Raw genomic sequence first — 16,828 nt, 5'->3', positions numbered from 1 at the left:
CTTTTTCGCTTTCCGTAATGTTCAAATTATGCAAACGTGTTCCATCTTGCATGGTCCTGGATGTGAAAAGCTCTGTTACATCAAAATGCCTCTTGGCCACAACTCGTTTCTTACCTCCGCTTGTGCTGCTAGCCAAGAGAGATTTGTGGTAATCGATGCCTACTGATAAGAGACCAACATCGACGAGATATCACTACACACGTTACTTATGAAGCCCTGTACGCAGGTCTGGTGGAAGAACAATTGTAGAGACCAGTTTCCTCTGCCCCCCTTCCCAAGCACTCGTCCATTAGACATTAGTTTCCATTTATTGAGTTCTTGGTAAGGCCTTTAAAGATAATCTAATTTAATGAATGTGGATATGGGTTGTCATTTACTTTCAAATGAGTACTACATAGACTTTTCCTTGTAACAGAAATAAATTTCTAAGTATTATTTTAATTTTATATATTAAAACAACATGTCCTTTGAAGCAAGATGTATGAGACAGGCGAAATACCCTCAGACTTCAAGAAGAATATAATAATTCCAATCCCAAAGAAAGCAGGTGCTGACAGATGTGAAAATCACCGAACTATCAGTTTAATAAGTCACAGCTGCTAAAAACTAACGCGAATTCTTTACAGACGAATGGAAAAACTGGAAGATGCGAACCTAGGGGAGGATCAGTTTGGATTCCTTAGAAATGTTTGAACACGTGAGGCAATACTGACCTTACGACTTATCTTAGAAGAAAGATTAAGAAAAGGGAAACCTACGTTTTTAGCATTTGTAGACTTGGAGAAAGCTTTTGACAATGTTGACTGGAATACTCTCTTTCAAATTCTGAAAGTGGCAGGGGTAAAGTACAGCGAGCGAAAGGCTATTTACAATTTGTACAGAAACCAGATGGCAGTCATAAGAGTCGAGGGGCATGAAAGGGAAGCAGTGGTTGGAAAAGGAGTGAGACAGGGTTGTAGCCTCTCCCCGATGTTATTCAATCTGTATATTGAGCAAGCAGTAACGGAAAGAAAAGAAAAATTCGGAGTAGGTATTAAAATTCATGGAGAAGAAGTGAAAACTTTGAAGTTCGCCGATGACATTGTAATTCTGTCAGAGACAGCAAAGGACTTAGAAGAGCAGCTTAACGGAATGGACAGTGTCTTGAAAGGAGGATACAAGATTAACATCAACAAAAGCAAAACGAGGATAATGGAATGTAGTCAAATTAAATTGGGTGATCCTGAGGGAATTAGATTAGGAAATGAGACACTTAAAGTAGTAAAGGAGTTTTGCTATTTAGGAAGTAAAATAACTGATGATGGTCGAAGTAGAGAGGACATAAAATGTAGACTGGCAATGGCAACGAAAGCGTTTCTGAAGAAGAGAAATTTGTTAACTTCGAGTATAGATTATGTATCAGGAAGTCGTTTCTGAAAGTATTTGTATGGAGTGTAGCCATGTATGGAAGTGAAACATGGACAATAAATAGTTTGGACAAGAAGAGAATAGAAGCTTTCGAAATGTGTTACAGAAGAATGCTGATGATAAGGTGGATAGATCATGTAACTTATGAGGAGGTATTGAATAGGATTGGGGTAAACAGAAGTTTGTGGCACAACTTGACTAGATGAAGCTGATCGGTTGGTAGGATATGTTTTGATGCATCAAGGGATCACAAATTAAGCATTGTAGGGCAGCGTGGAGGGTAAAAGTCGTAGAGGGAGACCAAGAGATGAATACACTACGCAGATTCAGAAGGATGTAGGTTGTAGTAGGTACTGGGAGATGAAGAAGCTTGCACAGGATAGAGTAGCATGGAGAGCTGCATCAAACCAGTCTCAGTACTGAAGACCACAACAACATCAACACGACCTTTGAAGATAATTTCTGAAATCTTAGAGAAAGTTTAGTAAAATCATAAAGAACAACGCCTACTACACTGATGTAGCTTCAATAAAAAATGAGCTACTTATTAAAAAGAATATGTTTTCTCGGTAGTCGAAGTTTTTAGTTCTATTGTTTACTAATAGTTTGACCTTGTCTTAGAAAATGTGGGAGGCTAAAAAAAAGAATTGTGTAATTCTATATTTACACTGTTTAACTGCGGAAGTCGTATGTTACATGGGAAGAAAACTCACCACAGCAGATAATTTTGCATTAAAGCAATGGAAAATTAACAAATAGTGTCAATTTTCCTTTATGTTTGCTACTGAAAAGGAAAACAGATCTACATGTGATTCTAGTAATAATATCATGAAAAATTTTGAAATGTGTTCATCTTATGTTCATCTTCCCTTTGATAAGATCATAGTACTGAAATCTTTCCTAAATTTCACTTTAATAAAATCTTTCAGAATACAATCTGAATCATGTACCTTCAAGGTATCGCTTTCAGTACCTGAAACCCGCACATTCCTTCATACGAAAGTGTAGAACTAAGTTGTGATTCTAAAAATGTCAGTTCTGAAAACTTATTGCAAACTAGCTCAAGATGTAGGAAAAGGAAGGTTTACTCGTCAGCTACGAATGTATTCAGAAATTAACAGTCAAATTACGTTTTTGAATAGAAGACGACGAGCAGGCAGGAATAACAGACGCTAAGGTCAAAATAGCACCGCTTAGTTTCTTCCCATTGATGTCACATTCATCAGCATCACATAAGACGGTCTTGGGGGCTTTGTAGCTTTCTGCATATCGCGAAAATCCTGTAGGAAACTGAAGCTCCCAAGTCCATAGGCTCAAATCTATTTTTAGTCAGCCAATAGCTGTATTTATAGTAATGAGGAGAAAAAAGTTACCTTCGAGGGCAATCCACTCCACCTTTATTAGTGGGATGACACTTCGAAACGTAGGTAAAGTGCTTATTCACCATTCTGAGACGAATTTTCCCTTCTTTTTTCAAGACTGAATGAGGTACAAGCTTGCCAGCAAGTTTTGCATCCGTTATCACACTGTCAAAACCCACCTCTGATCTCAGAAATCCTGCCAACACTTTCACCTAGATTCGAAGCTCTTACAAAAACTAATTGGAGACCTTTGCTGACCTGGTTGATGGTGAACGTAGTTTCATACCAGACCACAGTACAACAAAAAACAAAAGGTCTGAATTCTAGCGCCCCTTTCTACCTGACGTCCTATGCGGCTGCTTGAATCACTTGTGTCTTAAACCGGCTGTGCATGTACAGTATCAAGTGATGAAGCCACCCCTCCAATCACCACGTGGTTCGAGTTCTGTAGTCCTGTCTGACCCTCGCAGTCTCTTGAGCCCGGCACGCGTCGCTTGCCTGAAACACTGCCTGCGGGAGACTGCGGTCACAACGGGGGAGGCTGCAGAGGGCGCCTAAGAAGACGTCGCCAACGCGGCGACCGCCTCCCAACCCTCCCGCCCCCTTCCCCAACCCCCGCCACACACCCACACTCTCCTCCAGGAAAACCTGCCATTTCCGGCTCCTAATGATTTCCCAGGCCACCGAATCCTCCGCGACCCCGCGTTCCGAGCTGATGCTCTTTAATGAGAAGGGTTTTAAGTTCGTTTTCTGCTCTTCGCCTTCGAAGGGCACGAAGAGGTTTAGAAGGCTGCAGCGTTGCCAAGTAGACCCTTTAGTGGCCACTGCCGTCTCCGTTCGCCAAGACGCCATTATTCATCCGCATTCACTGTCTAATGGCTGACCATCCAGAAGGTTGTTGCCAAAAAAAATTTTTCATGGAACAGAAACTGGACGAGTATATTAAAAAAAATACGTCGTTAGTCATGAGGACAATAATTCCGAAAACACAACAGAAATTCCAATCTCAATCGGAGATCACGATATAAAGCAAAAAGGGTAGATGACATTGTGTTTGAAAGGTGCCCAAGCTACTAACGGAAAAATTAAAGTTAGACGTGCTAGCATCTCAAACTGCAGACTAGATGTGAAGGGAGTAACGGGACATCCTCCTCTAGCATTACTATCTCGCAACAGTAGTTGTCGATACCAATATTATTTTTAGAGTTTTGGACAGGTCTCAGGTGCTTTTCTGAAAACTTTCATATAATTTTATACACAATATATTACATTTCAAACTAAAATTTATGAAAAGGAAGTATTATACTTTTCGATATTACAATCAATAAGTACTATCTCTGAATGTACAGTTAAGATTAGTTTCTTAGAAACATTTGAAATTACAAATTATTTGGAAGACTTAAAATTTCTCTCATTAATTACCCAATCTAATAATGTTTACTGTGTATATTTCTGGATTCATTTATGAAATAATATTCGAAAATAATATATATTCATTTGTCAAGAAAAATTGTGAACTGTGTGGAATATGGTTATTACCGCCGAGTGAAGTACTAGTTTGCATGCCTCTGATGGACTGTGGCGTATTTTTGAATTTTGGGCGAAAAATGTAATTTCAGCTTTGAAAATTCAAGAGACTGTAAGATATACTAAAATGAGACAAAATATATTAACGTAACAACGAATTCAACTGTGAGGACCTAAAATGTGAGAATTTCAGCTTCAAGAATCTGACAACTAGACAAGAAAACCTGGAGCCAACTCGACACGAAAAGCCGAGTAAACTAGAAAATGTATTGTAATCTTCGCTTCTCTCAAATTATTCATAAAAGACTTTGCTTAATGTGGGCAATAACATGAATTAGGGAGGATGGCGGAGCTTACAAGGTAGGAGGCGAGCAACAAGTAGTGTCACTTATAATAAGGATAGACCAGTTGCCATTAGTTTCTATGACTAGCTTAAAGCTTGAAATACTTGAATGGGCATCCTCAAATTGCTAACCATTTACTAATAGATCAGAAGCACATTTGTAAATGACAGAGCCTGTGTAACTCACAATATAATTGCCGAACGTGGTGAAATATTGTGATTTCGACTTACACGGAGCAGATTCAAATCCCCGTTCGTTCCTCATGGGATAGTTCTGCGTTTCACCAAATCAGGCAAATACCAAAAGCACATTCAGTCTCCTAGAACACTGTTGTTCTTCTGAGTTAGTGCTTCAACTTCAGAGACCCCATTTTGACCCAACTCCAGTCTCTAAAACTTAGTTCTTTGTGGAATAACTAATAAAAAGAAATGAAAAACTCGGTTTGTGTCAGACATACTTTTTATTATTAAATTTACTACTTTAATGAAAATTTGTTTTTGTCATATCTAAAATTTTGAATTGTCTTTTGTTCTGAGTTGTCTATCACCGACGGATTTATACATACCCAGGAGAGTTCTTCCATTCTCGTTCTGCTTCTGATTAATGGTGTTGCCTTTCTATTAACTCCATTTTTTTCCAATTTTTTTGCAAGTGACCCTCTTTTCAATTGTTCTTAAGAATTGCGTTCTTCCTACTTCACCTTTTTCTAATGTAACATGAAGATACATACATACAAAGATACATACATGACACAAAATTAGTTGATGACAACTACAAAATAGCTTTGAAGAACTTGTAATGAAAGGAAAAATTATCATAGAACCACATACATTATTTGATCAAAAGTATCCGGATACCCCACTGAAAATGATTTACAAGCTCATGGCGCCCTCCATCGGTAATGCTGGAATTCAAAGTGGTGTTGGCCCAACCTTAGCCTTGATGATAGTTTCCACTCTCGCAGGCATTCGTTCAATCAGCTGCTCGAAGGTTTCTTGAGAAATTACAGCCCATTCCTTACGCAGTGCTGCACTGAGGAAAGGTATCGATGTCGGTCGGTGAAGCCTGGCACGAAGTCGGCGTTCCAAAACACCCACAGGTGTCCTGTAGGATACAGGTCAGGACTCTATGCAGGCTAGTCTACTACAGGGATGTCATTGTCGTGCAACCACTCCGCTACAGACCGTGCATTATGAACAGGTGCTCGATCGTGTTGAAAGATGCATTCGCCATTGCCGAATTGCTCTTCAACAGTGGGAAGCAAGAAAGCGCTTAAAACATGAATGTAAGCACGTGTTGTGATAGTGCCTCGCGAAACAAGGGGTGCAAGCCCCCTCCATGAAAAACATAACCGCACCATAACACCATCACCTCCGAATTTAACTGATGGCACCTCACACGCTGGCAGATGACGTTCACTGGGCATTCGCTGTACCCACATCCTGCCGTCGGATCGCCACATTGTGTATCGTGATTCGTCATTCCACACAACGTTTTTCCACTGTTCAATCATACAATGTTTACGTTCCCAAGCGAGGCATCGTTTGGCATTCATCGGCGTGATGTGTGGCATAGGAACAGCCGTTCAACCATGAAATCCAAGTTTTTTAACCTCCCGCTTAACTGTCATAGAACTTGCACTGGATCCTGATGCAGTCTGGAAGTCTTGTGCGATGGTCTGGATAGATGTCTGCCTATTACACATTACAATCCTCTTCAACTGTCAGCGGTTTCTGACAGTAAGCAGACGGGATCGGCCTGTACGCTTTTGTGTTGCACGTATCCCTTCATGTTTCCACCTCACTGTCACATCGGACCTAGGGATGTTTAGGAGTGTAGAAATCTCGCGTACAGACGTATGATTCAAGTGATACCCAGTGACTTCACCACTTTCGAAGTCGGTGAGTTCCGTAGAGCGCCCCATTCTCCTCTCTCACGACGTCTAATGACTACTGAGGTCGCTGATATAGAGTATGTGGCAGTAGGTGGCAGCACAATGCGCCGAATATGAAAACGTATGTTTTTGGGGGTGCCCTGATATTTTTGATCACATAGTATATATACTCTTACCTGCATTTAAATCTTCATATGTGCTCCCAAAGAATTTCATTCACGAGAGATTTCTGTTCACTCATGTTACGTTCCATAAAGAAAACTTGTTCCCCATGAACACCGTGAAGACTTGGATGGAAATCTATCCCCATGTGGTCCATCGAAGTTTTGATGCTGAACAAAGAACTAACTCTGTTCAAACGAAGTATTGTTCAAAAGTATCTCGTGAGAGAAATAGAAGTAATGGACAATTACGAAAAAGCAGTGCAATCTAACAACCATCTAGCTGGAGTCGTGGATGATGTCGCTTCGCCGGCCGGTGTGGCCTAGCTGTTCTAGGCGCTTCAGTCTGGAACCTCGCTACTGCTAAAGTCGCAGGTTCGAATCCTGCCTCAGGTATGGATGTGTGTGATGTCATTAGGTTGGTTAGGTTTAAGTAGTTGTAAGTTCTAGGGGACTGATGACCACAGAAGTTCAGTCCCATAGTGCTCAGAGCCATTTGAAACATTTTGATGTCGCTTCCGTGTATTCATCTCAGCATCACAAGACATATATCTGTGCTAATTAGTTGGGCACATCCAACAAGCAGGAAAACAGAGCGTGTTCACAGCAGCAGGTAGTAATAAGGTGGGCCCACACTACCCAATCTATGCAGCAAGCAGTGTTACTGTTCATCCGAACTCAGAGATTATGTAGCATACTTGAGGCAAGCCATGGGGATCTCAAGTGAAGATAAGCTGCTCTGACAGACGGAAAGCTGACTGTATGTTCTTCGATACATTAGCATACGCCATTAGCAGGTGCCTTCAGTATGTCATGTCAGAGACGCGTGAACATCGACAGCAAAAAGGGCAAAGGAAAATCACTGAAGCATGTCGGAGAAAATAAACCCGTTATAGCAAATATCCACAATAAATGTGATTGGATAGGTCGTACAATGAATTATCATGGGCCTCCACATCATGTTACGAACGACAAGACAGCAGGAAAATGCGAAGTGGGAAGAAAAAAGAATCAGTTGACGATGAAGTCAGTGGCTGTTGAAATAAGAAGGAAAACCCTCTAAGCGGAACCAGAGAGAGAATGGATCACCTCTCGTGGTTGTAAATGAATCTGTCAGTGATCAGAACACTGTTCTCATTGTCGTTCGTTCTGAAAAGAGACGGTCTACATTTACAATTTCTTTTTATTTTATTTATCTTTCGTTCTTTGTCAAATGTTTTGATTTACAATCTCATTTTGAAGTATCCATTCCCCCAATCAGGCAGGTTGTGCAGCTCCTATAGTTCAGAAATGTATGTGGGTACATGTCTGACATTGAGGGTTGCGTATGTCGAACATCAAGGTGCCCCTGTTGCGTCATTGCGATACCGGCTTCCATTCACTGTAGTTCTGCAAGTATGAAGAGTTTGAGAACGGAGGCGCTGCAGTCGGTTATTACTAGTCAGCTCGTTCCCTCTCACTTTTGTCTGAAAGAGAGTAGACTAGTTGTGACTTCATAGGGATGTCGAGTGCATAAACATGATGAAATGATCGAGTATCAGAATCGGATGGTCTCTAAGAAATTTCTGTCTTGTGAGATTGTGGAGGGTGTAAGACTAAAATAAGTGATGCAATGTATACAATTGTAAATGTGCTCCATCAGAGGAAGAGCAATGTTTATACAACGTTCGATGCTAAAGCAGTCCTCTCTTCAGGTGTGAAACATACGAGTACAATGTTCATTCAGGGCAAACAAAGTATTTATATTCACAGCTACTGGTCAGTCATTGTATTGACACATCTTCATGATCAATTGTTGGACATGTAGCAGCAATAATATGAGTCCTCAGCTATATTTGTGAACTCTGACGAGTTTATGGCGAGTTTCATGCCAAAACCAGCACTTCTCTTACGTGAGAACAATACGGTGGCAGCAAGAGGTAAAGTCGTAAAAATTAGTGAGGGACCACTGAATGCTCAGTTAAATATACTTTTCAGCTCTAATTTATAACTATGGAATGAATTGCTTCTGTTTGATTTTGTGAAGGACTGTTCTAAATTCTAGTGATACAGGGGTGTTATATTACAGTGGGAGAAACATATTGTACCTCATTCTAGAACACTGTCCACAACAATGCAGTCAAGTGCACGTAGGCTACTACTGAATCAGGAGTGACTCCTACAAAGTCATAAGAAAAAGAGCCAATGTCTCAAGCAGACTTAAATTAATAGCTATTAAGGATTGTGAGTTTGAAACACGCATCTACCACTTCCCAACCAACATGTGTCAGTGTGCGTTAATGGTAAATTTAGTGTGGTCGTTCTCTTTAGCATATTTCCCACATCATGTTCTAAGTGTTTTGGTAATTAATCATAGGACTGCTGTGGAATAAGGCAAAACACTCTAATTTACAGGATACTTGAGGCACGAGAGCTGTGCAAGTTCAAAACATAGTTATTAGTCCTTTTCCACATCAGCCCTGGTCACAAAATGTCATATTTCATAATCAATTTGTTTCGCATGCTTTGAATTCTGACTATGTTATATTCAAATCTCTTAGGCTACGTATACCGCATTGTATTGATTTTCTTATGCACACAGTTATACAGAGACCTAATTCGACATCATCATCACAAGCTTTAGCTCCCAGTGCACACAACATCAGTCAGATTAACGTTTATATTTTAGATCACTATATCGGTGTTCCCCAGTAGTCCATTTGGTTTATGTTGTTTACGACTATTTTCCATATGAGGAAATTGTGGACAGAATGTTCTTATTACTGCATATGTAACCAGTAGAGAGGCTGTAGTGGAGGCCAAGGAGAACAAGGAGAGAAACGGATTGGAGGCCATAAATTATGAGAGCAGCAACTAGTGTGTGTGAGTGATTTTGGCAAGCAGGACGCAGTGGATCGTACCTCAAGGACTTCTGGCCGTAGCACTTTTCTCCTCCTTTTTAGGGTTTGACAAGGGGACGCTGATTTGCAAAACATTTTACTTGGGCCAGGTGGCAGTCCATCACGAAAGCAACCAGTTGGCGGAAAGTGGGAGGAGGAAGCAATTTAAGACGGACTGCTGTAAACTGAGCCTTTGCGCAGATGGTGGGCAGATCATAAAACTCCATGCATTCTCATGTTAGAAGCTCGGACAATACGAACAGAGTGGCTGGGGCAAGTGTTTAGTGGAAGCCAACCTGTAACTCCTCTGATTCCAAAAATTCTCCAAGTTCTTTTAGCGAAATGAAAAAACACATATTTCATGGCCACGAGCGTCTGAAAGGCTTAACAGCTTTTCTTCAAAAATTTGATCTGATCAGCCCAGAAAGATAAAACCTCTCCGTAAACGAGGGACTGTGGTCCCATCTAGGTAGATGTTTCTTGCCAAAACATAGCCATGCTTACTGTGAGAACGACGTGTCCCTACTCTAAAATCTTTTTTTCAGACAAGAGAGATTTGGAGACACTGGTTGCCTCCTCTCAGGATATGCAAAGCAGAGGCTTGCTCCCCCATCTTGGAAACCCCGGTGCTTTGTCTGTATTGGCTACCAGCCCAACAGAACAGTCAGTATGGCAGATTCAATGAGTAGGGGTTAGTTCGATTGATTTGTGCAAAGTGGAGGTGACCTCGTGTTTGCTAATTCGGTCCCCGCACCGAGACTTGGCGGCAAATGGCAATCATTTTTTGTCTTCTCGCCCTCCCCTGTTGGAAAACTTCAGGTCTTTCCCTAGTGGGTGGGACTTGTGGTGTGCGATATCCGGTGGACTAAGAGCCACTGGCATTTTCCAGCTGTACCGGCAGTGGAATTGCATATTATCTTGACATACTGCGAGTCACGAAGGTGAACTTATTCGTCCTGAGTGGGCCGTCTGACGTTCGACAATCCAATCATTGTCGTACCTGTGAGTCAAACTGATTTGGCCAGACCAGCAAACGTGTAGCCCTCCAACTGAAATTATCCCTTGTTGTGATAATCAGAACACCAGACCGCGTAATTTGCACATCTTCTTTGACGCCTCAGAACATCACAGCTGCCGCAGCACGCCACTCCTCGCCCACGGTGCGCCGTTTTCTGCTGTCGCCTTAATAAAGATGAAAGGTGAAATACTGCTACACTGGCGTAGGCTTGTTAAAAGATATTCGCATCTCCCTGTTCTCTCGAGAATATATACTTAGTTTTAGTTGATTCCATTTCAATAGAATTGGGGCTCCCAGTGGATTCGTGTAAACAAAATCAGATTGCGTTGTAAAAGGGATTAATCCAGGGGAGAACTGTACCTTCTACTCCAACAAATGCTTTGCCAATCAAACACCGTCCCTTTTCTGATTTGTTTTTGTCACTTTTTGTACATTTATCAGTTCCTTCTAAAGGAACTTTTAAATGGATTAGTAAAAGTTGCCTTTTTTTTAGTAAACTTAAGTACGTCACTGTTCTCATTCATACTCCTCAGTTATTGCAAAAAAGTTTCAAATGGCTCTGAGCACAATGGGGCTTAACATCTGAGGTCATCAGTCCCCTAGAACTTAGAACTACTGAAACCTAACTAACCTAAGGACATCACACACATCCATGCCCGACGCAGGATTCGAACCTGCGACCGTAGCGGTCGTCGGTTCCGGACTGTGTAAGTAGGCTGTTTAGGTTTTTATGTTGGTAACGCCATGTAGCGCTCTGTATGAAAATCACTGACTGTGCTGTGTGCAGCCTGTGGCTGGTTTGCGTTGTTGAAATATGCTATTGTAACGTTTGGCAGTTGGCTATTAACAGCGCGTAGCGTTGCTCAGTTGGAGGTGAGCCGCCAGCAGTGGTGGATGTGGGGAGAGAGATGGCAGAATTTCAAGAGCGGACGATCTGGACGTGTGTGGGCCAGAAAGAGTAACTTTGTAATGCTGGATATCATGAACTGATATATGTATTAAGGTTAATACATTGCTTCTTCTTTAGCAAAGTCTCTCATTTGCTAACTATGCCTATCAGTAGTTAGAATCTTTTATTCAGCTGGCAGTATTGGTGCACGCTGTATTGCAGTAGTTTGAGTAACGAAGATTTTTGTGAGGTAAGTCACCTATGAAAGATATAGGTTATTGTTAGTCAGGGCCATTATTTTGTAGGGATTTTTGAAAGTCATATATGCGTTGTGCTAAAAATATTGTGTGTCAGTTTAAGCACAGTCATTTATAATTTTTCTAAGCGGTCGTTTCAACTGAAGCGCCTAGAACCGCTCGGCCACTGCGGCCGGCACTCCTCAGTTATTCACTGATTTTATTTTATTATGGTGGTACGTGGGTATACTAACAATTTAAAGTTCACTATTATTAAATTAATTAATTTGATTATTAATTTGAATCTGAAAGTGAGTACATTCAGCAGTTTCATGAATAAAAATTAAAGATGTAGCTAACAATTTGAAGTTTACAGGGAGGATAAGACTTTTCTTTATAAAAAAAATAATAAGATTTAGCATCACTCAAACATATATTAATGATTACACCAAGAGACAGCTTGCTGTATGACTTGGAATGCTGTCATTGTTAATCTGCAAATGATCTAAATACTGATGTAAAGCTGCTCAGTACAACGTTCTTTGTCACCAACAGAAATATCTGCATTTGTAGCTGTTCCACCATGTATGTTAGTTTGCTTCACAGTTAGTCCCACAGTCGAGTCTCACATTTCTGCTATCCTATTCGTTTTCTATTCTCCTATAATTTAGAACACAGTGTCAGGTGGTCTCACAACATTAACACACACTAACCCTTTGGTGGTCAAATGATTCACATTGGTGAAGAGCAACACTGTTTTGACAGCTAACTAGATGGGTGGACCAGTGGGGTCGTATAATCCCATCAGTTGCTGTCTGCAACTCATGATAGTCCCCATCTGTCTGAGGTGGTGGAGAGGGCCATCGAGTTGAAACGTCATTCCAAGGTAGGCAAGTTTGATGAGTGGAGTGATGGGAAGGGCTATTATTTTGAACATCCAGGATATAGACCTAGTTGTGGGAAAAAATTAGGTCACATATTTTCATTATTGTATATTTTCAATGTTCTTGAGTAGCCATTCACACTCTGTATGGTAATCTGGTAGCAGTATCACTACTCAAGAGAAGCAAATTACAGTTATACATTACTTGAATTGGAAGAAAAGCGATTCTCGTACTGTGACCTCTAGGGCGTATTTTTGAAAGCTAAACTTCTTAAAACGTTAGGTTAACCACTTTCTGAATGTTTTAAAAGTGTGAATGCAACATTTGTTTTATATCGCTACGGCGTACCAGCATGTACTGTCACTAATCAAGCTCTGGTTATACATACTGATGACAGTTTAACGCCCTCTCTCACAGAGCTATGTAGCATATACGTATACTGCGACATACTTAAAGTGAGACATCACAAATTAACTTTCTGTATATTGAGGCAATTAATTTACATACAGTCCAGCTCTCAATATGACATCTATTATCTTTACAGTTTCTATACATCAGTGCACAGTACCATATCACCCATGAACAAGTGTTCATTGAAATGTTGGGAATAGCACTGCAGAGAAACTCGATAATGTATTGGGCTGCATTGCATGGAAAATAGCAGTTCTAACTGACCATCGAGCAGGCACACCACATTTTCTGTAGAGAAGCAGGTGCGTGGAGCATTTTATATCCCAGTACATAATTTACACATGCAGTCTCTAACATTTTGGAAAATGATGTTTATTGAGTGAGTACTGTAACTGAGTATTTTAATTGTGATTGTATTTGATCTTCGTTAGGGTAAAGTTTAAATATTTCACCAAAAGTTAATACAAAGTGTTTCAGTTGAAGTGTACTTACTTTCTTATTCGGTTTTGTACAAGTTCACTACAATTTAAGCTTCGTTTACATATACCACACTTGTAAAAATGACGTAGCCAAAGTTTCTCCATATTTAAAAAAGAAATCCGACTTGTCACAAGGCAGACACATTATTATAGATCTTTCAGTCAGATGGGCTTCATCAATACCATCGCTAAATTCTTCCTACAAATTTTCTTGCATCCTGTGTATTTTTTGTATGTGATGAATCCAAAATCTGTCCATTGATACCTGCTATATTCATGAGAAAGTGAAAGACACACATTGCCCGTCGCCTAGTTATGCGTGAGGCAGTGCACGTATTACATAATTGATCCACAGTTGGAAAATACCATTCGCCATGTTGTAGTCAATTATTATTTCAGGCTTGTTTGTTTTATCGTCAATTATTAACAGCTCATCAAATGGTTCAAATGGCTCTGAGCACTATGGGACTTAATATCTGAGGTCATCAGTCCCCTGGAATGTAGAACCGCTTACTCCTAACTAACCTAAGGATGTAACACATCTACATGCCGGAGGCAGGATTAGAACCTGCGATCTTAGCGGTCGCGCGGTTCCAGACTGAAGCGCCTAGAACCGCTCGGTCACACCGGCCAGCATTAACAGCTCATCCATCGTTGATAGCAATAGCACTGATTTGTGTTTCTTTGTTACGTATCATATGAGAGTGACGTCTTTCTGAAATACTAAAACTGAAGACCCAACTTTTCGAATATTGCTTTTCGAATTGTGCTTTTTCAGCATGTCAGTACAAATGAGCTCCTTCTTTAGGAGAGATGTCGTCAAAGAATAATCCATGTACCAGTTATCAAATGTGACGTTCCTACTGCTGCCTTCGATGTCAGCTATCAGGATTAACACTACGTCGTTTGTCTTTTTTTAGGTCTGATATGGGCCGTCCTCTTGTTTTCCATAGTATACTTCCAAGTTACCTGTAAAAAAATGTTTTTAGTCTGTCATAGAAAAGATCATGATTCCAAATTTTGTGGGCTTATTGGTAACATACTGTATGAAACTTTGCGCCCAAGGAAAGCCTCCAATTTCTCATAAATAGTTACACAGCGCCTGAGGTTGTACGAATTTCTGCAACTGACAAGAAACGGCTGCAAGAAAGGGCAAATGGCAGCCAGTTTGTCGGTTTTTCTTCTTTCAGCTAGTGTGTCCATCAGATCGCATACATCGGAGTTAAAACAAAAATTTCTTGTAACTTAAATATTATCTTAGAACTTGCATTCCCGTTCCGTCCGAGTTCCATACCTTGAGCGCATTAGCCTGATATCCTTTCTTTATTCCACTCAGATATAAACACTCCAGTAAAGCAAGTACTTCAGTTGGTGATATCTCCTTTGCATCTCTATCATAGGGAGTACTGTGATGATTCACTTTTGTTCTAGATATTTAGATCGTAAGAGTGACAATATTATCTATCATCCTGCTGTCTTTTATGTTAATGAAAGCAGAAATTCCGGTACCCAGGTCATCTGCACTGCTTCTAGGACGAGTAAACACTTTCAATGTATTCTTACTTCTTACTTAACTCTGATTGCAGCATTCAGTTTTTCTCCACTGTTCCAATGAAAAACGCCACATTTCCACACGAATCACTATTGTCAGTTTCAGTAACAGACACTACTACGTCTTGTTCAGAATCACTCCCACGCTCACTTTCTTGAATTACTTCCACCTCCTCGTCTGATTTCCCACTGCCACCACTGCATTTTGGCTATTTCTCCTGGCGTCATTCCCATGAATATGTAACAAACTCATCAGATTCTTCAAGTATTTGTTCTGGTATAAATGTCTACTTACTTTCAGGATAAAGGCACACGGGAAACTTCGTTACACAGCAGCGTTATGCCGACAGATTCATAGAACCACAGGTACAAATAAAGCGACAGATTAAAATTAATTACAACAGTCGGCAGCCGAGACAGCAAAAGAGAAACAGCTACTGTGCCAGTAATCTCTGACAAAATGAAGTTTTTTCACCAGCAAAAAAGTAAAACTTGGTGTACTCTATACGCCTGATCGAGGTTTAACACATGAAACCTTCCAACTACAAATCCTTACATACTACCGTATGTCATATTACAGTGATTTATAAAAACACTCATAAAAATCTGTATACACAGGAAGCAATCGGAATTTGTAACAGAAGCTGAGGAGCATTATTTGAGTTCTACATACACTGAAGCGCCAAGACACTGGTATAGGCATGCGTATTCAAATGCAGGGATACGTAAACAGACAGAATATGGCGCTGCGGTTGGCAACGCCCAGACAAGACAACAAGTGTCTGGTGCAGTTCTTAGATCGGTTACTGCTGCTACAACGGCAGGTTATCTAGATTTAAGTGAATTTTAAGGCGTTTTAGACGGCTCACGGGCGATGGGACGTAGCATCTCCGACGTAGCGATGAAGTGGGGACTTTCCTGTACCACCATTTCGCGAGTGTACCGTGCATATCAGGAGTCCTGTCAAACACCAAACCTCCGACATCGTTGCGGTAGGAAAAAGATCCTGCAAGAACGGGACCAACGACGACTGAAAAGAATCTTTCAAGATGACAGAACTGCTACCCTTCCGAACATTGCTGCAGATTTCAGTGCTGGGCCATAAACAAGTGTCAGCGTGCGAACCATTTAACGAAATATCATCGATACTGGCTTTCGGAGCCGAAGGCCACCCCTGTCCCACGATTACTGTACGACACCAAGCTTTACCCCTCGTCTGAGCCCTTCAACACTGTCACTGGACCGTTGATGGCTGGAAACATGTTTCCTGCTCGGGCAAGTCTCGTTGCAAACTGTACTGAGCGAATGGACGTATACCAGTATGGAGACAACCTTATGGATCCATGGACACTGCATGTCAATAGGGTGCTCTTAAAGCTGGTGGAAGCTCTGTAATGGTGTGGGGCGTGTGCAGTTAGAGTGATATGGGACCCTTAATACGACTACGTACGACTCTGTCATGTGACACGTATGTATGCACCCTGTCTGATCACCTGCATCCATTCATGTGCATTCTGTATTCCGACGGACTCGCTCAGTTCCAGCACTACAATGAGACACGCCACACGTTCGAAATTGCTACAGAGTGGCTCCAGAAACACCCTTCTGAGGTTAAACACTTACGCTGGCCACCAGACTCCCCAAATATGAACATTATTGAACATATCTGAGATGCCTTGCAATGTGCTGTTCAGAAGATATCTCCATCCCCTGGTTCTCTTGCGTATTTATGGTCAGTCCTGCAGGATTTATGGTGTTAGTCGTCTCCTGCACTACTTCACACATTA

The sequence above is a fragment of the Schistocerca gregaria genome, chromosome 5, assembly GCF_023897955.1.
Source record: "Schistocerca gregaria isolate iqSchGreg1 chromosome 5, iqSchGreg1.2, whole genome shotgun sequence".
NCBI classification, from domain to species: domain Eukaryota; kingdom Metazoa; phylum Arthropoda; class Insecta; order Orthoptera; family Acrididae; genus Schistocerca; species Schistocerca gregaria.
Note: the sequence above shows the minus strand (reverse complement) of the source record.